The sequence below is a fragment of the Amia ocellicauda genome, chromosome 3, assembly GCF_036373705.1.
Source record: "Amia ocellicauda isolate fAmiCal2 chromosome 3, fAmiCal2.hap1, whole genome shotgun sequence".
In the NCBI taxonomy this organism is placed as follows: Eukaryota; Metazoa; Chordata; class Actinopteri; order Amiiformes; family Amiidae; genus Amia; species Amia ocellicauda.
In genome coordinates this window covers 16911874-16938511 of record NC_089852.1, presented here as the reverse complement: position 1 = coordinate 16938511, position 26638 = coordinate 16911874, and the positions used below count along the sequence as shown (strand labels likewise).

Sequence of the window (26638 nt, the reverse complement as noted above, 5' to 3'; positions counted from 1 at the left end):
AGCAGTTTGTAGTTTAGCACATAAGTATATCACCTGGTTTTATCTGCAAAAGGCATTTCACCAGATTCATTTTCTAATTTGCAGTTTTGAGTAATTTAAAAGGTTGCACTTTCAATGTTTTAAAAAAAAGAAAAAACAATGCACCTAAAATAACCCGATATACAAATGAAAGACAATATTCGCACTCAAGGAAAATCAAGAAAACAAATGAATGCCTTTTACTTTTTTACTTGAGGGGGAGACTTCATCTCAACATATAAAATTATAATTAAGCCTAATCACAATTGTAATTCTCCGAGTAGAATTTCTATATGCTTCACTATGAAGTGGAAAGCAAATTCACAAATCATAAGTTAAGGTAGAACAGAGGAAAGGGACAGTGCAGAATAAATCTCAATCACCACACCATCTATTATAATACAACTTATTTCTGATTTCCTCTGGATTTTCCTTGGAATGTCGCATATCTAAAACTGGACATAATTAGGTGCTGGCCAGTAGGCTAAGGTAGTAGCATATAGTAATCATATTGTAGCATATGGAGATATCTGTAAAACACTTGACAAGGACTTAATGACCTTGCCAAGTTTGCAGGCACTGGCTTAGTGGGGGAGAGAAAAAAAAAAAACACAACAAAGGCAAAGGGCTTACCAAAAAGAATACAAGGAAAGAAATGCATTAGAACAAAGTGAGCACCAACAAAATCAGTCCCTTACAGACCCAGTGAAACCTGAAAACTACAAAGGAAACATAATTACCCTTTAACAATATGTTACCGACTTATTTTTTTCCTCAGAGAACTTCAGAAATCTTCTCCCTCCCTCCCTCCACCACAAAAGCCAAATCTTGTTTATTTCTCATTTCGCCTTCCCAGGTTATATTAATGCCTAAGGGTCTGTTGTTTAGAAGCAAGTCTTTTCTGACAGTGGGATTGCAATGGTAATACAAGATAATAACAGTGGCAAGACAATTTTGTTTGCAGGACCAGAGGTCAGTCTAAAGAGTTTCTTAGTAAATGCGGACATGGGATTTTACTCCTTTTTTCACAACCAACCGAGCATAACACCCATTGGTTCACAAGCAGAAGTCTTTAAAATCTCTACCCTCCAGCAGTATAAAGTGAAAAAGATAAACCAGTAGTAGTGTAAGCAAACTTGAGCCTGGAAACTCTTACAGTAAAGGGGGGGGGAAAAGGATAAAAAAAGCAAAGTCCCCAGGTGTGGTCAAGTTAAGTTTCTTTTTTGACTTTATTCTTTGCTTTATTTAAGCAGTATTAGAACCACAGGAGGCCAAAAAGATATACATTGTAGGAATTATTTTCAGATCATGTTGCATCTTGTTATTCATTTATAAGCAGAGGTAAGCAGGGTAGTGGTACTGTGCAAAGATGAAATAACGCACAGGCACAGGGTTGGGCCCCGGCAAAGGAGCCATACAGTCTAATTGCTTAAAACACCACCAACAAAGGTATGCTTTTATATGCTGCCTGGCTGCTGGTGAATGAAAGGGATTAAAAAAGGAGTAAGAAGCGTTTGTTCTCAAAATAACAGGAGCTGTAGGGATTTTGTGTGGTGGCTGGGAAAAGAGGGCCTGCTTTTATTTACACTAAACAGCAGCCAAGATGTAATTGAAGTAATCCAAATTTGAAAATAAATAAATACAAAGCACAAGAGCAGCTTGATTTATGGGTCGGAAGGCCACAAATAATAACAATTCTACGTTGGGGAGGGTATAAAAGGAGAATGCCCAGTCTAATTATATATTTAGGTCTTTTAATTACATTATATAACTTGTGCAAAAAGGCACAAATTGAAGTTAAAAACAATTACATATAATTTGTCAACACATTGGCATTAGTCTCACTTTATTGGCATAAAATAATATTGTCTCTCTCTCTTTCTTACAATAACTGTTTGGAATCACACATATCAGTTCATGGATCATTCCATTACACCTTTATTTTAACCAGTAGCGGTCCATTTCTGATGCAAATCCAACCGCTGGAAACTTAATCTGTAACCATAGGAAGTTTTTTTCATAGCCACCCAACCAAGAGCAGAATATATACTAAAATGCTTTTATTGGGTAAAGCAAACTGGGTTTCTCCCGGATATGCATTAATTTCAAGGCCAATCTAGTATTTCTTGCTTGCTTCACTTCCAAGATTGTTTCCTTCTGTCAAGCTTTGTTTTATAATAAAACATTCTTTTTGGTATATAAATAGCTTGGTCTGAAACACTTTTTTCCCCCTCCAATTTGAAAAGGATTCAGTCCAGTCTTCATACTTCCAACTAAAAGAAACTGCACATTTACAGCTTTTTTTCAGACCTCCTTATGGCATAATCCTACAGCAAATATGCAGGCTGAGTTATGATCCACAGACTTTTTGTGACAAGGCTTCTGCTGCAACTATGTAAGGATAGATCAATATAGGTTTATTATCAGTGTCAACTGGTTTGAAGTTAGTTTACATATTACTCAATGTTTTGACGTAAAACATATTTGTATTGCTGAAAGATGCGTCTGAATTCCAGCATGATGCTTCTCTAGTCCAATTCTGGAATGGTTACTCATAAACCACAAAATATATACTTTGCACATATTCATGTTCTAACCTGTAGGTCAATTTTTGAGAAAAGATGAGCTTATACTTTCAGTAATTGTTGTTGGATAGAGATGGTTTAATAAAACATGACATAATATTAATGAAATGTAGTTAGACTAGAGGAAGTGGGGAGAAATTACAAAATGTGCTTTTATCCTGCTTGATAGAACAAAAATGGTATAAACTAATTATAGCTTAGCATTTGTATTGATGTATTTATTTTTAAACAAAAGGAAAGAGCATAAAGATTTAAAATGAGAGCAGGACATTCAGACCATCTTGCTTGTTTGGTTTTAAGTAGCTAAATCAACCTCAGATTTTCATCCAGTAAATTCTAGAAGGAACCAGAGAACTTCAACTACACAGCCGGGTTGCTTCTTCCAAGAATAATCTTGATCCCAATCAACTCACAACACTACTTCCAGAATCAGTAAAATCAAGCAAGAAAGCAAATCAATGGCTATCAGACTATGTGAATACAGTTATCTTGCATTATATTATGTTATAATATATAACATAATATAACAACAGTTGTTTGAAGAATTATTTTATTTTGTAGACAAAACAGATAGACACAGCATTCAAAACATCAGCAGGCTAAATTTAAAACTGCATCTGCTAAAAACTGAAATAACCTACCCCTTATCAAATATGTCTTTATTGATTGTGCATTTCACTGGGGTTTTATTTTCAAATGGTAGCAAATGTGCATGTCCAGACATTTTTGTTTGATAAAAACATGTCTAGTGGTCAGTTCTGGATAAACACTGTACAGCATAGTTTTCTGATTAGATACAATTTCCCCTCATTTTGAATAGAGAACTGTATATATTTTTGGTGTGTATGTGTATGTTGGCAGTGGATAATGGCATATCATTATTTTTGTTCTGGAATAATGCCTATAAGATTAAGCTTTCTTGTATCTGCCTTTCTACAATGTTTGCTCTAACAGATACTGGTCAGCTGCAGTGATTAGGAAATTTGCTAAATATTTTATAACCAATAAAACAGCTTAGGGCTGGCACAACAATGCATATGAAGTAGAAAATAGCTTTCAATCTCATGAATTTAAAGACTGCTTCATGGGACCAATTTAAATTTTTTAGCAATTCCTGCATCTCCTGTACTTTTATGCATGCGTTTAAATTCTCATGGGCTTTCAAATTTAATGAAGTCCATATCTCAAGTTCAGAAGAGTACTTTGCTTGTAAATGTTCACGCAGTATTTCATGAGCTGAATCATCAGTATAATAGGTTACATATTAAGGTAAAGCTATGTGACCAACTTAAACTGACATTTTGGTACATTTCACCATTTCAGAAAAAAAAATCAATGCTAAAAAATGTTCTTCACATTCTTTCATTGTACACTTAACAGAACAAACTCAAAGTCTGCCATTACCATACTTTGACCTGCCTGTGAATCGCAAATTACAAACCTGTACCCTCATCATATCTTGGCTTATAATTAGTAAAAAGTGGCTTCTGAAAATGAAAAACTGTGGAAAGGTGCCAGTTCTAACTGTGCGATTTATGGTTAGGTCAAAGTTTTGATTTGGTCTAGCCCTTAATCTGCATTTGCCAAATGTGACTACAGGTCTCACTACTGAAGGACATGAAATTGTTGCAGTTCTTCAGTCATCTCAAATGTGTGGGCCTAATGAAGTGATCTCTTAAACCAGTCATCTGAAACAGTCAGACATTACATGCCAGACAAAAGCAAAGGATATTGCTTAAGCCCCTGAACGTCAATGTTTTAGATTTTTCTTTGTAATTTGATAGAAGACAATGATTGGAATGTTAAAGGTCTATTGAAACATTCTACTTGTGTAATATTAAGATGTGTCATTTGCTTACTTGATCATGTACAGCTCAGCTTTTAATGATTAGAAAAATATGAAAATGTCTGAAGCTTGAAAAGGTTTCATTTACTTGCTTTAAGTTGTCCGTGTGACCCAACTCTTAGCAGGCACCCCACCCCATTTTAACCCCGACTCCACAGTGGGTACATTGACAAAGAGAGAGAAAGTTATTTTTGTGGGAGGGCTATGAGCTGCATCCTGAGCATGACATCACACACAATCTTTGCACGAACTATTAAACCAAAAGAAAGAATGGCCGCTTCAAGTTTGATGCTTAATGCCCTCAGGCCTTCTATTTACTCAGAGACATCATTATCCAGCGGACTATATATGAACTGCTGGAGAACAATTTGGCCACGACAAGGTCAAGAAATGCTGCAATGCCACTGTATGAACACCCATTCCTATAATTCTAGCCAACAACTACGCAGCCTGTCTTCGTCTGTGCCTGTCTGGCACAGACCAACTGAGATATTCCAGAAAACACTCAAGGACGTTGATCTCAAGGTGCTCCACACGCTGTTATTGCTCACAGATTACATTCTCCCAATGATATCTGCAGCCAGAAATCCAGTTATTTGGCAAACCACTGCATTGCACTACAGTGGACTGGACACATTAGACAGGACACTTCATGTGGTTTGCCGTTGTTAGTTGTTGTTGTTGTTTTGCTAGGCCTGGTAAATTACACAAAAAATAAATGCATATAAAAAGCTGGAAGTGAAATGGATGCTACACTTACTTGTGAATCTCAAAATCTGCCTGTCCTAAGGGACAACTTACAACGCAATGTATTTATATCTAATATCAGTCTTCTCCCAGGTGGCAGCTGACTTGTGTTACTTGCACATCTGACTGGTCCCTTCCCAGATAAGAAGTGCTTAACATTACAAACATCAGGAGATCATGCTAACTGTTAGGTCAAATTAAATAAACTCGTATAAACATTTTAACAATGCGTTTCTTTTACACTCTGCACAACACTCTACACTAACACAAATTCTCAGAAATGTATATTTATGCAAGAGGTTTCTCCAAACATAAAATAACTGGTGAATGCATTTCCTAGGTTTAGAAGTAGGGGGGCTTTGGAAAGGGAACATACAGAAAGTGGCACCATTCTACCCAATAAAGTATGTGTTGACCAATAAGTACTTTTTAGGCAGCTAATGTAATTCTAAAATTCTTATATGTACCTTTAAATCAGACTATTTTTTTGTTTCCCTCTTGTATGATTATGCTAATGTTACCAGTTTCTTACCGATACTCTTAACTAGTTTCTGTAATCAGGCACTGATTTAATAAATAACCTGCTTTAGGGAACTGTATACTGTTTGCAAACCATTTAGCTAAACATTTCTATACAGTTTACACACAAGCTGTGCAATGTTATGTTCCTCCCCTATAGCTGTCTACACCACTACTAATAGTGGATGAGATGCTGATGTACTGACTCAGGTGTGATTTACTGGTCTGGGAGTAAACTATTTTAGGCCTGAAAACTGTGGGATGAAAAGATGATTGTGTGAGGAACTCCTCTCCTCTCACGTCCAGGTGATTCTTTCATCTCTCTCTTTCCCTTTCTGCAGATAAATACATACAAACTCTTGCAGTGTTTTTCAAAACATGAATCCCTCGGTCAATGGCATTCTATAGATCTCCCAGAGCACAAAAAATGGCCAACTCCACAGGTACCAAAACCACTAGTCACAGCAGCTGCTATACAGTACTGTTAAGTTGAAAGCTAGTCTTCAGCATCCAAATGCTCTCAGTGAGATCCCTCCACCACCGATTCTTTCACTGCCTTTTTGCAAGACTATTCTGCCAGGCAGCCGAGTATCTGTTTGTCACTGTAGAGGGCAAGAAGAGCAATTTTCCATGGTCTTTTCATTTTAGGGAGTTAAAAAATGTGGAAATCACAAGGCTCAAACATTGTACTTGAAGGAGAGAATTTGAATGCCATTTCCAAAAGGCAAGGCAAGGAACACACTACTTTTCTGGTAGCGTAAGTACTAAGGAGAAAATCTGCAGGGTCAAATTACTGTCAAGGACAACATATGTAGTATTCTTAGTCCTATGCCAATTTGCATAAAACCTGAACAATGTATTTAATACAACTGACTTCATTGGAAGTCAATTTACTAGTTAAACTGTGCACAGCATCCTTAAATTAAATACAAGAAGTTAGTTGAAAGTTTTTCAATTTTGTATTATTACTGTTGATTTTGGAGCCACTGTACACACACTGAATCACAAATATTAATCATTTAATTGGCCTTCCTTCAATTTACTAGGCCAGAAATGTTTAAGTACAGCCACTGTATACCTCTCTAGTTAGTGTTCATTCTCATTTTTAGTTACTGATCCTGGACACCGTATTCTAAACCCGAGGCACACTAGAATATTATTATACAATATTCTAGCATATGCTCCTTTGATTTCAGTCTATTATTTATTGCCCTTCATTACCTGGGTAAGAAGATTGATGAGTCAATTTAAGCACCTCAGATCTCACCTCTTCCCTCATAAGAACTCTTAGTTGCATGTACATCACTCAATTCATAATCCATATACATGTATTCTCACTTATCAGACTTCGAGAATTAACCTTTTATGTAGTAGGCTTCTACACTGCTTTGTTAGAGGAGTATTTCATTTAATGGAAACCTGCAGACTACTACCTGCTCCAATGTGTGTTTAAACAGTTTTCAACTAAATTAGATATCCGATTCCATAACTTGAATGTAATGTGTGCAATATGCAATATAATTAGCCATTCTGCACATTCAATTAAGTATATGCAGTGTAATGGATCACAATCACATTCCTATATGAAAGGAATTGAAAAACAGGTGGGTACCAATAACTATAATATATAAAAATAATTATATGTTCTGTGAACAAAACGAATTACTAGAACAGATTTGCTGATCAAAAGAGGCAAGAAAACAAGGTAATCAGAGGACATATTAGTCTCTACCAAGGTAAGATAACTATACATAACTCCATCAATAACAACAGAATTCAATTTAGTCCTGGATTAATCTGGTAAACTAAAATCTCAGTAGTTAATGGACATTTTACACTGGGTACCACCACCAGGTCCTGTGTTTATTAATGTGCATATGTCTGGATGGTCAATGTTGCAGTTTGGTGCTGCTGTGACTTCTGTACACACATTTATTACTATTATAATGTTATTATTGACAAACATAGAAAAACAAGAACTTCTTGTATTCATTGATTTTGTTAATATAATTGTTATGTATTTATGAATTACTTTTATTATTGTCTGAATGATTTCAGAGTGGTCATTGTCCTGTAGTGTGCTTTCTGTGTATGATGAATGGGCAAAAAGGAAAAAAAAGGAAAAAACACCAGGAATCTTTGAGAACAAAAGACTTTACCCAGTGGGAAACATGGGGCACTGGAGCAGGTCTTCACCTTATTTCATTGCACTCTGACCCAGCTATTAATCCTTCAGGTTCACATCATCCTATAGACTAAGACGGGTGACTACATTTAAAAATGATCAGTAAATAAGAAAAAAATAAAGAATGGACATAGCACTATGTAACACTATACTGGTTTTATCGTTAAAATGATAAGTTTTAATGTGAAATGTTACTCGCACATAAAAGTAAACTGTTCAAACAAAGGCCTGGTTCATAAGATCAATGGTCCCCACAAGGATATGGACCATTGAAAACAGTCTATTAAATGGACTAGGTGTTCTAACCTGAATTCTGGCCACTTACACATCACAAACTGCATGTAGTGTATCCCAATGTACACAAGCAAGGCTGATAACCTCTCAAACCTGTTGTCTGAGGTTTCCAAGGCAGGGACCAGTCACAAAGAGACACAGTGGAGGCACCCAAAATGAGTCCATTCATAGTTGCTTGCATTGTAAGAACAGGGAGTTGTTCAGAGGACAGATAAACTCATCCAAAGCTACAATATCAAACAGTGGCGTTGTCTAAAAAAAAGCCAAGGAAGAACATAAGTTTGCCTATTTGTGTGTATGCAATTATGTTTTGCAATGCAAATATAGACTTAAATGTATGTTTACACTCATTAGATGTATATTTGCCTTTAAATTCAAGACAGTGTACTTGTGACATGTAGGCCTATAGCATTGCTATTATATGCTAACATATTTTGCATAATTTATGCAGGATGGCTAATACCTTTGTCTGTGACTATATACTATGAAATCTCTTTTTTTATCCTTCTGTTGTGGTTCAGGGGCAAATTAAATCCTATATTTAGCTACTCTATTTACTATGTAGCAATTATCCAGTTGATAAGCTTGGAAATTGAGTAATACCAGCAGTTCCCCACAGGGGAATTTCCACAAGTTAAAACTGTGAGGTCAACAAATTAACATACAGTGTATTGTCATCCAAGCAACAGCTGCAGTTGCCTGGCCAGGCAGAATGTTCAAAGACACCTTATATCATACAATATATTAACAGTAGTAATAGAAGTAGTATGAGCAGTAGCAGTATCATCTACTTTTCTTTTGTTGAAAAGCTTTGGTTGAACAACCTTGACTCTCATCTATAATTTTAATGCAGTCCATCTCAGCCTTGTATTTTATGATCCAACAGAGCTCCAAATGATTAAATTGTACCCTTAACTTAACTAGTAGGCTAATTAGCTTAATAACACCTTATATTTAATTAATTCTCAGTCATTAAACTGTTGAAGATTTCATGCTACTGTACTTTTGAATTTTCTAATAGCAACTTAAAAATCACCTACATTTTTAAGCAGATAAAAAATGTAATTTAGCAAATTAGTTCTATTATGGATACAACGCAGTATGAGAGAGCTCAGCTGGAATGGAAACCAGCAGGAAAGGGGAACTCCAGGCGAGGGCTGAAGACCCCCTAGATTGAAATATTGCTTACAGATTTGTGTATGGAGGCCCAAGCTGAAGACAGCAATGTTGGAGTCGCAGAAAGTCATGAAGCCAAATTCCCAGAACTATACCAAATACCCTCATCCACAGGACTGAGTGAAGTAAGCAATTTAAATCTTTACCCTTGTTTTGGATTTCACTCCCAAACATGAAATTACTTGTTGCAAGAAACAAATATCTTTATAAGATTGCCTATGAAACCCAGAACAGTCCTGAAGAAGCTATTTGTTGACTGAGGGCACTTCTATTCCTTCCTAAGGTATTTCATGTACTGGCAGAACATAATGTAATGAAGAAACATGTTGATAGGTTTTACCATATTGCGGGATACAGGCAGCCCACCACCACTAATTACTGCCTCATGACAGTGCCACATTTAAATACATAGGTCTGCTTTAATGGCTGCATTGTCTGGTTATCACTCCACCATGGCAAATTACACTTTTCCAAGCTTTTTAGAATTTCAAGAGTAAGCCACCCACTATGTGTAAAGTCCTGATCATAATAGGTAGTGAATCCCAGCCAGACATTGCTATTATTCACCAACCTAGTTGGTTCCTTTGGTCCTCTTGTTTCGGCTTGTCTGAAGCTGTTGACAGCTGTTCATTTAAATGAAGCTGCCGAGACTCTGAGGATCAACATGTTCAACACAGTGACAAAAAACATTATCCACTGCGCATCAGTGTGAACCCAACACATTCAGACAGAGGGAAGAGATGACACAAGGTTTCCAAATTCCAATGCATAAGGGTTTAATGGTTATAAACCCCTCTTAGTTTTTGCCCTTGTCTGGTTAAATCTACAAACTGAAGATATATCAGTCAAGAGTCAGAGTTTATGGAGCACCGATTCCAAATTAAGATTACAGTTAACTCCACTGATGTCTTCATCCTCCATGCATTAAATGGTTTCTAATTAGTTACATTTTTGCAATCTATCATTTTAGTGGCATTTGTACCACTGGAATTTATGAAGAAAATGATGGTACTTTTATAACTACGCTGCCGATATATATATTTTTTTTACAAATTCTCAAGACATCCCAACAGTTTGAGCTGTTATTTTAGAAGTCTAATTTCAGTTTCATTTTACAAATACCAAAGAAAAACATCTGGGTTTCTCCAAAATTCTGTATGCAATTTATTTCAAAATGGAGGTCACTTGGTGTCAATAACTCATGTCACAGAATTTTTTATACAATTGGACACAGCCTTGTGGAGTTTAGCAGCTTGGTTATGAGTAGGCCAGGGGAAAAAGAAATCTAGCCTGAACAGTAGGTTCAGGATGACCTTGGCATCACTGCCCCTTACAACCACCTTATTAAGGTTTCATTTGAATTGTTAAACAAATCCACTTTGGAGGCAAATTTCCCTTACAAGACACTCTGTTAAGAGACTGAAAACAGGAGGCACTTCCTTACACTGAGTTGTGGGAGCTGGGTGCAAGTTACCCAGCTATGTCACTGAAGCAGACACCCTGGGACCCTTTAAGAAACAGCTGTCGGATATCCTCATATCAATTAGTTATCAGCATGCATTGCAAACCAAATGACTGAGATGTGCCAGGAGGCCTCCTCTCATTATGTTCCAATGACTCTTTTGCCTTAAGGGAGAACATATTTTCTTTTCTGTCTGGATCACATAAGTAACAGAGATGCCACTCTTGAAAAGTCAAAGTTATAGAAGACATTCACAAAATCTGTGAAAATTCATGCTGAACTGCAGCTAACATAAGAGAGGCCTTGGCACCAAGCTTGTGAGAGTAATATGGTTTCAGCTTGATACGCCTCATCAGGGCTAAAGCAGCTGAACATGCCCTTTCTTAGTAAACTTGAAACCTCTGAAATCAGTCTAGCACGATGAATAATATAACTATGTACCATTTACAAGTCTAATTTCATATCTGGGCTTGTATCACACAGGCACAAAGAGGTTAGTTTCCCCTTATTGGTTTTATTGCCAAGGCAAAACACAACTACACTGCAGAGAGTTGTGTAAATCACGCTCTGCTGAACCTGACCTGAAGGAAAGCCTTGCTGAGCACTGACAAGCACAGCGATATTCCCCAACAACTAAATACTATCTGGTGAGATGCAATAAATGTGAATGGAGATCGACTGGTGCCAGTACAGGTCTGTGAAAAGCTGCACCTTAAGAGCTACTATCAGATTATTAAAATTATTACAAATTATTAAAAAAAAAAAACTCTTATAACGACAGGTGAGACGGATTTGTGGTTACCCTTTTTATTATTCAACCAGGACCCTTATACATTTAATATCTCACTGCTGCAAGTTGAATCGAAAACACTTGCCTGTCCTGAGAAATAAATTAAGTGGGAAGCATTCATTGTAAACCATTAGTCTGCAAATCAATTTCAGGAAAAGAAAAACAGGCCTACATTTCATCCAAATATGTTTTAAGAGTTCAAAAGAAAGAAAACTCGGCCAGGACTAGGACTGGGACACAGCTGAACCAAAAACTGATTGGTTACCCACGTCTGTAATATATAGGACAACATGTCATATAAAGTGCTGTTTCATACTCTGTGACTGTGGATTACAGCAGTGTAAACCAGCATTTCAGAAGTGTTCTTTCATTTTGATGTTGTTGTTTGAAGAATGAATACAAAAAAACATTGACAGCATTTCTTTGGCTGGAGCGTGCTATAATTATATAACATTTAAATATAAGGAGATGTCCTTTTCTAGTGGGGGAATTATAGTTTTCCAAATATAACTTCAGTATCCTGTCCAAGAGGCAGACTCCACCAAACACTCTGTGTTCTTGGATGGTATCATTACCACTCTTTCCAATACAAATAATGAAAAAATACATGTTAAAATAACCGAAAGTTACCATGCCCACAATAAAGGGTGTGTAGGCTGCGTTTTCAACCTCCAGTCAATATGCTGCAATTCCAAGCTATCCCATTTCCCATGATCCAACCACAGCCTCTGTGTCACCAAAAAGAGATTAACTACACAATTTGTGAAGATGATGTCAAAAAGGGATGCCACAAAAAACAGAGAAGAATTACTAGTAAATACAAGTAAAAGGCTTTTGGTAAATGATCAATACCAGTTATTCATAGTGCATTTAAAATTGTGCAGCCACAACCTTGGATTTAAGGATTTCTGTCATTATTTTACTGCAAGCCAGAGAAAAATTGTCATACCTCACACAGTGCAATGAGAGAGGTTGCATTCTGCAGTTTCTTCCTGATTCGCCCTGCAGTTCATCCCAGAGATGTTCTATTTATAGCAATAATGGCAGAACTTTAAGCACGAAAACTATTAAATGTTTTTAGTGCTATTCTCTCTGAAACAATGGGTTACACTGCAGGCCTTGTGAGACACTATGAAACTTTCTTGGTAGACGTACAACATCCTTACCATACATTTTCATAATACGTTATCATATTTTGGTCAAATAGTATATTATAAATGATAAATCCGGGCTCCAAAGAATAACAAAAACTACAAATTGGAATGGATGTTGCAAACATTGGCAAAACAAATATGCAGGTTTTTTCTTTTGTGTCAACTAACTATATGTTCAGAACAATTTTCGGAACCTTAACTTGTAGATTCCGTTGTTAAAATACTTTCATGTGCAAATGTTTATCACTTAAACAAGGAAGCGCATAGTTTTTTCGTTCAAACAGGCACTGCACTTAAAAAGAAAAAAGGTTTTCAATCCATAATGCAATTAACTGAAAACCCTTAGTCTTGTGGCTTATTAATGGAATGCTGAATACTCCCAACAAGAAGTTGAAGGAGAAGGGGAGGAGGGAGCTGAAATCTGTGATATGCGAGTTTTGGCTGTCAAACGTGGATTTTTCACACTGACCATTTTTAACTGTGCTTTTGCCTCCCTGGCAGGTCACCAAATCCTTGGTAAAGTCCTGCTTTAGTCATGTGTGTTGATTAAACTCCCTGAGGGTGATTGGAGCTTCTGTTGCTTTTTCATCTGCCTGCTTTAATTACGGATGCTGTTTTTATTCCCTGTGTTAAAGGTCAACCCTCTGGCTGTTTCCTTTGCTGCCCCCTGTGCCCTCCCGCCCGTGTCACGCATCATTTGCACATCTCTTTGCAATTCGGAAAAAAGGGTGACCCAGGCAAGGACTGTCACGGGCAGCAGTGAGCCCAGGCAGCTTGACTGGAGCTGTGAAATCTAAGAAGAATGCATTAAGGCCGACATTCTGGAAAAGCTTCTGCCCAATCGCATTTAGACGAGAATCGCATGCAATCGCTTGAATCTGAAAAGATGTGGCAAATGATTCTGTGGTCTGATTAATCAAAAAACGTTTTGTCCTAAATGCAAAGGGTTTCCCACAAACCCAACACAGCACATCACACAGGTAACACCATCCCTATTGTATACGGTGGTGGCAGTATCATGCTATGGGGATGCTTTGCAGCAGCAGGGACTGGGAAGTTTGTCAGGGTAGAAGGCAAAATGGATGGAGCTAAATACAGGCAAATCCTTGAGAAAAAACCTGCTTCAGTCTGCAAAAGACCCAAGACTGGGATGGAGATTCACCTTTCAGCAGGACATTGACCCCGAACATACAGCCAAAGCAACACTGGAGTGGCTCAAAAACATGAAAGGGAGTGTCCTAGAGTGGCCCAATCAAAGCCCAAAGGTGGTTCTACCAAGTACTGACACAGGGGGTGAATACTTCTCTAAAACTAAAACATCTATTTATTTTTTCCCCCATTAACTGTTGTTCTACCATAAAAACGATCTTGCCTCTTCAAAGTGTAGAGTCAGTTATGTAAATCAAAGGGGGGGAAAAACATTTAAATGCATCACAATTTCAGGTTGTTACACAACAAAATGTGAAAAAGTTAAAAGGGGGTGAATACTTCTCCCAAACACTGTACCTCACTATGCATCTTTTCTTGCACTTACAATAATCCATAATAATCTATAATGCACAGCAAATTGTATGTTGCAACTGGCTACCTTAGATAGGCATCTGCTAAATTAATACCTAAATAAAAGTAAAAGTGAGATGAGATGTTATCACAAACAGCAGCAGGATTTCACATAACATAAGGACAAACCAAAACATGCTCTTACCTTGCTAGTAATGCTTTGAAAGCACCCAATTCAAATACTGAAGAAAGGGCAAACAAGTGTGATTAATCTAACCCTTGACAGAGATCCTGTCCAAACACTTGTGAATTATAATGCAAGCTTTGCAGAGTTCACAGAGAAAAAAAAAAAGATCACAAAAATGTGTTCCTGCTGGGATCCTTTCACCCTGCATTAAATGCTTCAGAGTAGGGCACTACATTGACCGGAAGCACACAAAACTGGTAAGAATATCTGCTCAAAAACAAAACCATGCAGTCTTGCAAGCAAAGAGTATTGAAATGCTGAGCTCACTTGCTTCAGGCCAGTACACAACACCCTAGGTTGACTGAGCTGACAGGGGCACATCACAAACCGTTAGTCACAGCTACAGATCGGCTGCTAAGACACATGCAAGAATTAATGCATGAATACTGTTTTTAAACAAAATTGTAATAAATCTTGCGTGTAAAGAATACAAGGTGATTCTCAAAGTTTGTACAGATGAATCAGTAATAGGTTTCAGGTAACAAACAAATCAATAAAAACATTTAGAGGTCTTCAAGGAGTTCCCTTATTTATTATTTTCATTATTCTGTTCTGGGTGGCATTTCTGTGCATGCTCTCTGTGCACAAAGATTACAATAATCTATCCATTTATGTAGTAGCAAGGACATTCACAAAACAAGAAAGATATGAGGTAAGGCAAGTGGAACAGCTTTGTCTATTGAAGACATTGCTGTACCAGTTTTACAAATTCTACTGGTAAAGACTATGTGCAACTTTCAATCATAAGGAAGAAATTGCTTCCTACCACTCTCAATTTAACATGCAACTGCTTTACAGTATTTGTTTATTTTGGAGTGATCAATTAGCACAATTAATAACAATGAAAATATCCATTGTCATTACATAAAGCTCTGAAATTAATGTTTCTGGAACTTTTGCTGAAGGAAAATGTTATTTTGGAAGATTTGTCGGTTTGCTTTTGTGAAAGTGTGAGTGCAAACACCGGACCTGAAAACTGATCTCTTTTGAAGATGGTGGGGGGAAAGAAAAGGTGTTTTTGTATGGCTTATTTCCACACTGTTAAACACTGTGTGGGCTCTCTGCTATGAAAACCTACACCTCGTAGACTATTAAAAACACCAAAATAAAATGTTCTTCTTCTGCTTGCCATATTCCCTGCAATCTGTTTCCCATTACAAAAAGAAATTCTGCTGTAACTACTAAAGGTCTGACTGCACGCGGCTCCAACAGCAGTTGCTGAAAACCACAGAAAATGAGGATCCTGGACTGTGGGATAGGAACTGGGGGGGAGGGCAGCGATGTGCGCTAACCAGATCCTGCAGCAAAGAGAAATCACAGTATACAGATTAAACCCATAGACAAGCATGCATAGATCAGATAGTCTATCCAGTCTTCTTGGCTTTGTCTTTTTCTATTATTCAACCACAGGCTAATAGAGGACTCTGGCGCATCTGAAAACATCTTAAACTTTCTCCAGTTTACCTTCCTCACCTCTGGTAACCAAAAGGTGACCAAAGGATAGCAAACATCTTTGGTGGAAAATGACCCATGCCAGTTTCACCAGTAGTGTGGAAACACTAATTCATTCTCATGCTCACACTACAAGCCCCATACCAACTCCGCTGCAAAACAAGTAACGCACACGTGAAATTTGAAACTGGTGCTGCCAAGTTATCTGTTTACCTTCATACTGCGAAGCCACAGCCCACACAACAGAACTATGGCATAGTGGGGAGGATTAACTCTGATTGAAGACAATGTGGCCTTCATAGGTGCCTGGTAAACTACACGAGTCATAGTCACGCCTGGTGGGGAATCCCAGTCCCAGTCCCAGTCGACACACAACCTGGTTTTCTTAAGTAAAACTGGTGTGGTGACTGGAGTACCCTACGGATGTGTGAGTTCAGTGCAGTGAACCAATGAAACTGAACTTGCATCACAATTTCCTGTTGATGGACATTACTAATCCATTAGCAGCCATCAATCTATGGCCAGTCTCAGGTGACCAGAGCACAGATTTGTCCATTCAAGAATTGGCACTTCTTGTAAATTGCTCGCAGATGCAGCACTGTAAACCCTCTCATTACCCTGCTCTAGGTTTTCAAGGTGTACCATCATCCACTTTGCACCTGTTACCTGGGATCCCTCGGAGCATCTGGCTGCTCAATGGATCAAGACCAAGAAGGCTGGTGCTGGTGTAATTTGAAACATGTACATATATTAAAAAGATGCTTGTTGTCAATGATGCTTTAACTCAGAGAAGCGTATGTTAGAGATCTGCTTCGTGGAAGCACTGTGAGACTTCTACCACCATAAACAAATCTTCCAGTTACTGAGGTGGCAGTTGGTCTAGCATTAGCACTGAGAGAACTGTAACCTTCTGATGCCCCCAAATTCTGCAGTTCCTAAAAATACTGGAATTCTTCTGAGCAACTGGTACAGCTAGATTTCCAACACTACTACCATTTTGGTTCTTGTGGAATATATGACATTGAAGACTACAGTCCACTGGCCCAGTGTAGCATTTCAGTATGGGTGTTTTTGCTTTTAATCACTAATAACAAGTATTATGTTACTACCACTTTAACGTTATAACAGTTGTTTATGTTTGTGTAGGTTGTGAACTTAATATTTTAATTATGAGATATGACCTTGTGGTATGCCTGTAAATAAATAAATAAAAACAATAATTTAACACCCTTTACATTTTCACTAGTGAAATGCAGTTTTGACCACCTTCACCACACTAAAGTAAAAATAGAAGGGAACAACAAGTATATTGCTATTAGCAGGCCATTGCATTTGGGTTTGCAACCTGTATTTAGGTCCTCCATCACCAAGAGGCCAATAAAGGTTGCTCTTAAAATTGAACAATCATCCACAATCATGCCATTGTGGTACCTTAATCATCTCAATTACTAGTAATTTTATTACTACAAATTATACACAATCACATGAACAGTGCAATTTACAGGACACCTACTATCAATATATGAATGCATTTTGTGTTAAATTTGGAAATGATGCTTCAGCTTTAATCCAAAATTCATTCAAAGACATTCTTTTACATTTTCTTTTGTACATTTTTTTTTTTTTTTTTTTTTACAATTTTTGATTCCCAAGCAGCATCTTACCCTGCAATAGAATCTAAAGGAAATCCTTCCAGATACAAACTACATAGCCTACTTGTTGCAAGTCAAATATTCTTACCAAAAATTCATTTTTTTTAAATTGATCCAGATCATGTTATGTATTCAATTTTAGAAAGAAGCACTACTACTACTACATGCAGATTACTTTGATTGCCTACAGAGCCATGTATAACAAATTAACTACAGGCTGAGATAAATGCAATGCCCTGAACTGCAATCAAACACCCAAATGACCATTAACCCCAGCATGACAACAACTTATTCCCCAAGTACAGGTGGTTTGTACTCTCTTTACAAGCTCCCAACAATTCTGTGACTATGCTGTTTGGCCACTGGACTATAGCCAGCTATGAAATAAGTGTATTCAGGATTCATCTTCTATATTTAGCACAGATCTTTCTGAAACACCCTGTACAGAAATTCCAGTTTAATTGTAGTTATTTTACAAATCTTCAGCATTTGACATGGGAATCGTATGCATGCTGTGTAGTCTATTTATTTTTCAGTATTAAGATTAAAAGAACACAGGCCTGTGAATATAGATAATAGTGGGGTGGCCAGTTTTGCATGACAGCTGTACATTGGGTTAAACTGTTCTGACCTAGGCCTCCCTTTTAAGCTTTCCTTTCTCTACTAACCATAGAATTGGAACAAACAACTTCACTGGCATCCAAAGCCAAGACACTTTATTTAATTACAAAGTTCAGTAAAAGGCATTCCGATATTTTTCCATTTGATTTAACACTACGCATATTCAGGCTAGGAAACTGGGAAATCAGTAAAGCAGAATTGCAGCAAACATATTTTACTTATCTGGGAGAAGAGACAGCCAGCTGACAATGCAATTTAAACTGCTTTTCACTTTCAATTAAATCATCTTTCATCCCTATCTCGTCAAACTTGGATGAACCTGAATGAAGCTATTTTCCCCTATTTGAATTCTTCCAAATTAAAGATTTATCTTTCTTCTTGGATCCAAAGCAGACTACATGTAAACACTTTTAGTTTATCTAAATCTTAAGGTTTGTTTAGTTCATTAAACATTAATTCTGCAGATCAAAAACTGGAACACATTTGCAAAAACTCACAAATTTTATGCACATATTTATTGGCATAATCATTATCATGCCATAAACAGTGATTTTATTTATATTGGGCTGTTCTCATTTTAGACTTCACTTAAGTAGATACAGTTTACAAAATTAAATAAAATCAAAATTTCTAAGGAGGTGAAAAAATATATAATACAGTGTGTGTCCCCCCATCACAGTCTCTGCAGGTTTCAAAAGGCAAGGTGAGTAGAAACATTTTTTTTGCCCCGACACCGGGTACACTGCCCACTGGGTCTGCTGTATGTCTCTGGGAATCAATGGCAGACCAAGCAGCTCAAGGTACAGGGGCAGGCGGGAGGGAGGCTGGATAATGGCATTGATCAGCTTCCTCCAATCTGGGGCATTTCTGTTGAGGTTTTAGCTGATCAATCGATGCACTTAGTCAATACGAACCAGCAGATTTACAGCCGCTGTCCTCCCTTGATGGAAAAGAGGCAGCCCCCTGAATGGCCCTTTCCACATTAGTGCTCAGTTAGTCAGGTGAGGCAGCTTTCCGAGATGGGAAACAAAGAATGCAAAACCCAGTCCTCTTTATTCAATGTAATGCTTATGATCTATAACTTATGGATGCTTCCCTCATCTCCATTTTATCATGTGTACATCCACTTCATTTTCTGTCAGTCCTTCGTGTGCGTTTTCTGCTCGTGCACATACAAGTGTATATGTATGTGTGCACATACATCAGTTTTGTATTTGTGCATTACAAAATTAATTCTGAACCATCTTTACCAAGAACTGAAAAACTGACAATTGTGGTTTTTGATCAAATAAAGTAATTAGAAGGAAGTTCCCTGTTCCCTTTCTTTTTCCATTCAAAGCATACTGAATCAGTTTTTCTTTAATACCTTCCTGACTTTACATTTCCAATTGTTCATTATTACTATTATTATTTCAATGCAGATGCCCTATCCAAGTGACTTGAAGGTTTACAAGTGTACAATATAAGTACACATATAAAAATCAATATACAATACTATATCTACATTACACTTCAGCACACACTGTTTTGGTGCAGATACAATGATGAACTAATTTACTGCCATACTAGCATTTAGTTATTAAAGGACACCAAACGAGCACTATGGGTCGAATGGCCTCCTCTCGTTTGTAAAAACTTTCTTATGTTCTTATGTTATGTTCTTATGATCATCCAATATGAGTGAAGTTAGTTTCTCCGCCAATCCTTCTAACATTAAAAAGTAGGCCTCTGGTAACTCTTCATAGTAAGCATGTCTGATCCTCACAGAGTCTTAGAGAAAAGAAAATGTAGCACTGAACGGGAGGGGAAGACCATCAGCGCTAACTAAACATTGGAGAGAAAACCAAATGGGGGCAGTGTGGTCTGGACTCCCTGCAGTCCTCAAGCACTCTCCATCCTAGGCTAATGGCAGCATTCAAACAATTACCTTCCATACCACCATCAGTCAACTTCCTATCTTTAGAAATGATCCTTCACTGTGGGCGATGGATGAGAATGAATGAGTCACTAGAGTCTGGACCCAGTTCTTGTAACAAAATCTTGAATTCCTTCAGATGTGCAATTATACACAAACAAGTCAAAACAAAAACTCGCCCTACCAGGCAACAATGTCCTGCATTTCCCACCTGAAATGTTAAGGTGGCGAAACTCAAAGGTTAGAACTGGAAACTTCTGTGAAGAAAGTTGACAAACTATTGAGGCTTTTTGGAAAGAAGATAACCTAGTAACTTTGGGTCACAATGTGGGACACCTGAGGCACAGAAGACGTCCTGGGTTTGAAAAGTCTGTTGCTAGACAGCCACTAAAAGCGTTGTTTCTAAAGTTTGTTTATTTTCTTAACATTTTTTAGGTTGACCCCTAAATGACAAAAATATCACCAAGCCACAATGCAAGTATGTTCACATGGACCTACTGTAACCTCAGAGTGGGATAAAAAATGGCTGGGTTCTGCAAACTCTGCATTTAACTGTTCTGTACACAATTTGAGGAATTCAACATCAGCTTGAAGTCTGTGTGGTGCTTGTGGCTTTTGGAACAGCCTTGCTGCTACTAGATTTTCTTCAGCTGCATCTCATTAAGCTGCGTATATCCACTGCAAATCACATATTCAGAGATTCAACTGTAATTTCCTAACTAATTCCAAAGCACACAAATTAAACTCAGAGGGCAGGATCAAATAAAGTGCTCAGTTCTAACATTCCAAGCCAGTTTTTTTTTTTTCTCCCCCCTGGATTATCAGCTTGCAGTGAAACAGGAAGGTTTGCAATGTGGCTGGGTACATCAAATTCTACCAAAGCAGAAACAATAAATATACTGGGGCAGAACAATGCTTCTCCACTACAACGATAGTAGAAGCATTCATAAGTGAAGCAGAGAGATCAAACTCGAACAATGCTGCAGGATTGTAACCGTCACGGAAACGATAACTCATCTCCATAGGCAGAGGAAAAGAGTCAATTTAGACTTGGGTCACAGTTCAGAAGCAAGCTGTAATAAGGCTTAACAGGATTGAAGAACGTCAAAAACATTTGGCCCTTATCCTTGTAGAAAACTGGAAGACTGGAAGCTAGCTTGTGTACAATACAACTTTTTCATATTCATATAGTATTGTAGACAATACTTCGAATCAGTTTTTCCCTTACAAGGCGACATATGAACTGGCCATTTTGTTTTAAATTGAAAATGGAAGATGTCTCCAAATTGCTGTTAGAAGTAAAGACAAAGGCTCTTCGGGACTTTAAGGTGGAGTCTCTAACACCAAGCCTTGATTTGAGTACAGCCACTCAAGATCTTCACTCTCCCTTTACATTACTACCTTTATTGCACCATCCTCATCTACTGCTAATCTCACAGTCTATACAAGACCTGGCAATTTGAAAAACTATGAAATTCCATATCACCTGAAAACTCTGCCTATGTACACAAATCTTGCCATGCGTGAGTGTTTTGGGATTCATATGATATACACACAGAGACAAAAATGAGCATTTTACAAAATCTGTACATTAGTGGAGCGATTTGGATTAATGCAGGGAGGCTTTCAGAGATGATAGTTTTATTTTGGTCCTGGAGGGGAAAATCAAATCAGATTATTTTTTAACTTTTAAGAAAGTAGCGTTTTGGATTTAAGTGAACAGATGGGGATTTACGACCACCCCCCCAACCTCCCCAACCCCCCCAACCCCCCATTGAGCATTGAGCACAGAGTCGGAGAATTCCAACTTCCTACCACCAACTTTAGTCAGGCATGAAAAAAAAATTAGCTAATTGGCAGATATCAGCTTTTTTGGGGGTAGGGAAAGTCTTCAAAGTCTTGCTCAGTACAGTTATAAAATGGGTATTTAGGCCATCGTTTGAATGGTTTCAAGCTTCTTCTTGGATCAAATTGACTACATGTCTGCTTGCTGTGAGATTATGGACATAAATTTGTATTAAAAAAAAAAATCTGTGTTAAAGCATTGGCAGGTGAAGGGACTAATGCTGGAAGGCGCAGTCTGTGGTTGTGACTGTCCCATCTCTGAAAGGCCGCCATTATTTTGATCTTAGATCAAGATTGCAACCCCCCAAACTAATTAAGGTAAGGATCATAGGGTGAGAAATCAGGTTGGATTAGCAATACACTCTACAGTAGATACCCCTAATCTTCTAAACCGATTGTCAATGGAATTAGATCCTCCTAGGAGCTGTGTTTGATCGTGCAATCAATTCAAACAACAGGAACAAAAAGTACAGAGGTGCATCGGGATTATAGGTCTTCTTTTGTTCTTAATTTAAGAACAGGACAAATACAGTTTCCCAGCCAGCTCTCAGTCGTGACACATTTCTATTCAACAGACACAGTAGACAGCATATGGGCAATGCACCCTTTGATTTAGATTGCATTATGAATGTACAAGCCTAAGGCTTCTGGTAATAGCTTTTAAGGTCGAAACCAGGCTGTTAATCTATCAGTTAAATACACTGAGGCCTACTGCCAACAAGAAAAGGAAGAGTTTTTCATTATACAAAAAGTTATTAAAGTTTTAATGTGTTTGTGTGCACGCTCACTGGATTTTACATGAGACCTCACCGCATCAGTTTTAATTTTTAATTCTTCAGAAAGCTCACACTACATTCACTTTGGAGATTCACTTTTACAAACCATACAAATTAAGCAAAGTATCCTTTACTACTCAGCCCCATATGTGTGTCGATGTAAAATTAAGACCTGTGGATAACATATCTGAACATGCATCTTGAAGACCAAAGTGGCTTAAAGTGCAGAGCCTTAGGACTGTTGTCAAAGGAAATGTTTTACATGAACACATTCAAACAAGGCAAAGACAAGGGTAAGGGTCAGAGTTTACAAAAATAGCTACAAATGCCTCATGAAATAATGTATGAATATCACAGACATCTGAATAGCTCATGCAGTGCCATCGCCGTCTGAGGTTGATCACATATGTAACAATTAAAGGTTGGGCTTAGGGCCAGAGTTAGGGTTAGGGATCGGATTACTAAGGTTGCGATAAAGGCTTACACGTGTGATCAATATCAGAGCTCAGAGGAGGTGCAAGAGATTCGGGCGTTATTCCTGTGGCACTGAGCTGATGCATTAATTCATCAGGAATGTGTAGCCATTATTATAAAGTGTTAATACAAAGTCTAGGTTATAGAGCTCTTCTTCACACTCCAACTCCCAAGAGTTTCCCAAGCACATTGACAAACACCTGCTCCACAGCAGTGTCTGAGGACATTTTATGGAAGGAATGTTAATGACCATGTTTTAGATACTTGGCATTTCTCAGCTGTAATCTAGAGCTGTCTTTTTGAGCACACATTGCAAGTGCAACCCTAATGAAGCACCCAGTCTTTTTTGGAGTTTCATGCAGGTTAGCATGACCATGGTAGTTCAGTGCTAATGTGCTAAAAAAAAAAAAAAAAAAAAGGAAAGGCAAAGAATTGAGCAAAAACACATGGCATTTAAGATCATGCTTCTGCAGTAAAGCACAACTTTGTCTTTATAAAGGAGTACACCACAAAATCTACCTTTGCCATTTTCAATTCAGTCTCTACTAGTAGTTCTTCATACATTGTTATTTCCCTGTGCTCACTGTCTGCTCTAGAAAAGACATTAAAATAAATGTTTACTGCTAGGGAGGTAAATACTGTGCCACCATGATTTGTAGCACTTCGATATAGCGCACGGCACTTGGGAAAAGCCTATCCAGGAAGAATGTAAACCAGAATAGATGGTCAGCATGTGCAGCATATTGTAATTTACACAGATTGAACAAATGACAATTAAGATCCAAGGAAGGTCAAATTTAAACTGTGGCAAGTCCTTCAAAAGCAAGGTTGTGTCAGAAAAATCACAGACGTTTTTTAGTGCCTAAATAAGTAAAATACATTGGTTAAATCCGTAAAAGCCTCCATTGAGATCACAGGCCTCTAGCCCAGACACTTCTGGTTAAAACCCGTTTTTGTTACAGCGAACTGGAATACCATGAGGGCCGGTACATAAGGGTCTAAGTACTGCCAGGGTTGGGTGGCATCAAAATTGGGCAGGACTTCCTTTTCCAATGGTGACCCCTGAACCGAAAGCAGTACAAGAGATTTCCTTTTCCAAGGAATTTACAGAAACATGAACAAACTAGAATTCCTTTGCAACTTCCAGTTTTCCAGTACGTAGCTGTGCAAGTATAGTATTGCTCTTGAAAAATGTACCGGGCATTTCCTTTTTCATAAGAAATGCACTTGTAGCAATACAAAAGGAAGAGGAATGCCAAATCATTACACTTTTAGGAGGCTTATTCAGACTCTTACTTTGCTTGAATTCATACGGTACTGGAAAGACGCCAGTTGAGCGTTCCCTGGCAACATTCACTTGTTGCTCCAGGACGTTTTAAAGTTTTGCTGGACGTGACTGCAGCAGTTAAGTTTGTGTTTCAAAAGCAATGACAGTATAACAATTGCTTTACAAACTCAATACACCAGATTCCTCCATTTCCACAGAATTGCAATTTACATAAGGTTAGGTAATGCACAAGACAGAAAGCAGGACAGACAGGAAACATGGGAAACTAAACAGTACAGAAATTAAATTAAGCATTCCTTTAACACAAAAAGATTAAATCAAATTCACAACTTGGGTGGGACGGTCTGGTGGGTCAAAAGCCATTCAGTTTTGTAGGACTGGCTTTTCCCATGTAAATGTATTCAGAGGACTCATCTTACGCCCTAAGATATAAGGGTTTCAAGCACAATGAAAACAACTCAATACAGCCAAGCTAAAATTCAATAATTATAAATATCATAAAACCAATGGTCAAAAATGCTCAAAGAGATCACAATATCCCACTGAAGAAACATGCTTCCAGTGTTTTAATGCTGTGGTCTGTCTCTGGTCCCAGAGAGTAGAGATCAAGTTAAATCTTTAGTAATTAAGCCAATAATGGGACCAATGATCAAAGTTTAGTTTAGGTGGACTAAAAACTAGAAGACTAGAAGACCCCTATTTTAAATGTGAAAATACATACCATATACTATGTACAGTGCCTACAGAAGGTCTACACCCCCATGAACATTTTTCACATTTTGTTGTGTCAGTGCCACAGAGTTTCATGCATTTAAATGAGGATATTTTCACTTATCTACACACCATACTGCACTTTATTAAGGGGAAAGGGGTACCATACACCCACCAGACCATCCCACCATGCTCCAAGGGATAGATATTTATTTTTCACATTGTTATAAAAGCATTCCTAAAGAGTTTCCAATTTGAGTTTAAACAAAGAAATAGTGCTTTTTGATAGAAAGTGATATCAAACACTATATTTATTGTTTTATTGGATTTCATAATTTTAAAGTATATAAAAAAAAAGGGTTACATCCATCCAGATGTTTCCTTCAACAAAACCAGCTAAGATTTTCTTGTTCACATTTGTTGTAATGAAATCCCGATTACAGTACATATTTCTCAGTTTCTTGAGGGGTGTGGAGATTTCAGCCACCACATCCCCCGCCATCACCTGTTACCAAGGGGCTATAAAGAGCAGAAGTGGAATCTTTAGGTCTTGTTCGGGGGGGGTGGGGCGGGGAGAGAGAGTGAGAGAAAATAGGCAGCTAACATGCCCCTTTCAGGATACCCCCCCCCAGCTGGCCTTAAACACAGGCACTGTTCAGTTCTCCAGATTAAAGCTGCTGGGATATGTGGGTGGAAAAGCTTATTCTTGGTAAGCAAAACACTTGAGCCTGCCATTAATAAAAAGAGTTATTTATGAAGCTGCTCCAGCCCGGCCAGCCAGACACACAGAGCTGTACTTTATCATTCGGACAAACATGCCAGCTTGAGCTTCCACATGCCAACAGATTAGACCAGTGCCAAAGAGGGACCTTGAGGGGGACCACTGCAGTGTGTTTAGAGGATGCCCGCCCAAAAAGCATCTGATCGAGACCTTAATCTTAACAGCAACAGGAGGTCCCTACAGAATCCTGGGTGATCTGAGGGAACCCACAACTAACAATTGGAAGGAGCGTAGTCAAGCCACACGCAGTGGTCAGGACTAGGATTTAAAACAAGCCAGGGACGTCATTCAATAGGCACTTGCAAACATGTTTGTTAAAGGCAGGGGGAGGTACTAGATAAATGGAACAAAACCTACAATTGAGTTGAAGGGGGTATGAAGCTAAACCTGGATATTAAAGACCTAGATCACCTAAATCTCTTAAATATTATGTAATGATGTTGAATGTGTAACATGAGACTGTCTCCATAGTAACAATATATGAGGCTGCAATCAGTGAATTAAAGGTATATGTTCAGCCCCACTATTGCATCTCTTTTAAATCCGGGCTATTTTACATGGAGAGCAGAAGAGTATTTCCAAGACTTTTGTTGAGAAATG

The 26638-nt window shown here is 37.9% G+C and overlaps 1 protein-coding gene across 4 annotated transcripts in view; it reads right to left on the bottom strand.

Moving 5' to 3' along the window:
* The window catches only part of plxnb1b (plexin b1b), a 136308-nt gene that overhangs the window by 91185 nt on the left and 18485 nt on the right, over window positions 1-26638 (bottom strand). The window lies entirely within an intron of this gene.